The sequence below is a fragment of the Fopius arisanus genome, unplaced genomic scaffold, assembly GCF_000806365.1.
Source record: "Fopius arisanus strain USDA-PBARC FA_bdor unplaced genomic scaffold, ASM80636v1 scaffold00477, whole genome shotgun sequence".
Classification (NCBI taxonomy): domain Eukaryota; kingdom Metazoa; phylum Arthropoda; class Insecta; order Hymenoptera; family Braconidae; genus Fopius; species Fopius arisanus.
The window spans coordinates 1-965 of record NW_011888216.1 but is presented as its reverse complement, the minus strand read 5'-3'; positions in this window follow the sequence as shown (position 1 = coordinate 965).

Below are 965 nucleotides of genomic sequence, written 5' to 3'. Positions count from 1 at the left end.
ACGTCAGGTTTTGCATGCTTCAGGGTGTTCTACCCCCATATTTAGCCAAAATTAACGTTTTTGCATTTTTCTGGCAAATCTACTATGGGATTTTGACGTGAAAAAACTAAAAAAAATTATAATGACACGATTCAGGTTTCAAGGTGGTGCGAATATTTTTTTACGTTTTTTTAAACTTTTGAAAAGAATTGCAAAATGATGGAACCGCCATTGAGCTTCGTGAGTCATTAATTAATGACGAAACGCAAGAACCTTATATTCTTTCACATCAGTCCTATCGATAATTTGCCAGAAAAATGTAAAAAACGTGAATTGTTGTTACATATATGGGTGTGGAACATAAAATACCGAGTGCAAAGAATGAGGGGTTCTCTACAAAATTTGTAACTTATCATGAAGAAAGGGTTGAGGGGTTGTATCATGAACGAATGGAGCAAGTACTAGAGAATAGACACTTGATTAATTTATTTATAAGAAAATATACCTGCAGTCAAAAAATGTTATATTATTCATCTAAGCAGACAGAATAGCTGATCTCTATTATGACTATTTTATAAGTTAGTAGGGGCATTTGGCTGAAATACCGGCTCGAGCACTCACGGCATAAATAATAAGTGTGAGAAGAAGCTTAGGTGTTTCAACAATTTCCAGGAATTTTCTGATCATGAATTCTACTGTTGTCGAGGGTTCGGGGCAGGAATACTCACTGTAATCGAATACGGGACGAAATGCATTTGAATAAATGGAATGATGATATGCACTATGCTCTTGGTTTCTCCAAGTTGTGGTGTAAGGCCTTGGGTATCTGGCCATGGCAGCACGATGAACTCTTCTCATCAATACGAACTGGAGCTTCGGTTTCAATTGTGGTAAGAAACTGCATGTAACGATTTATATGAAAAGATCCCTTGTACGCGACTCTAATTCTCCAGGTATCGGTACTCTCGTAGTTTAGCTTGGAATTA